A 584-nucleotide genomic window follows, 5' to 3' on the forward strand; every position below is an offset into this window, starting at 1 on the left:
ACCTAACGCCTGAATTCGATACGACGTGCAAGGAAAATAATATTATAGTAATCTGCATGCCTGCTTATTCATCTCACCTTCTGTAACCTCTGGATGTTGGTTGTTTTAGCCCTTTGAAAAGAGCTTATGGCAAGCTTATCGAGCAGAAAGGGCGCCTGGGATATAACTATATTGACAAGCTAGACTTCTTGAAGGCTTATCNAACAGCTCACAAAGAGGTCTTTACTATAGAGAATACTAAAAGCGGATTCAGAGCAACTGGAATAGTCCCCTTCAACCCTTATGCAGTACTGGATAAGTTGAGCTTAAGTATGGTGGTTGAAACCCCCCCTCCTAGTAGAGGGAGTGCTTCAATCCCTTCCTCCCAGCTCTGTATGCCTTATACAGTCCGCTAAGTGCACCGGAAAGCTTCCTCAGTTAAGAAGCTTCTTAAAAATNGGTCTAGAAGTCCTATATCACCCTCAAAGCGAGCGCTAGATGAGTTTATAAAGGGCTGTGAGCTAGCTATTTACAATACTAGTTTACTAGTAAATGAAAACTGCACTCTCCGCGCAGCTATTAAGAATGACAGGCAGAAAAAAGGT

Source organism: Aspergillus sydowii, assembly GCF_001890705.1.
Source record: "Aspergillus sydowii CBS 593.65 unplaced genomic scaffold ASPSYscaffold_13, whole genome shotgun sequence".
NCBI classification, from domain to species: domain Eukaryota; kingdom Fungi; phylum Ascomycota; class Eurotiomycetes; order Eurotiales; family Aspergillaceae; genus Aspergillus; species Aspergillus sydowii.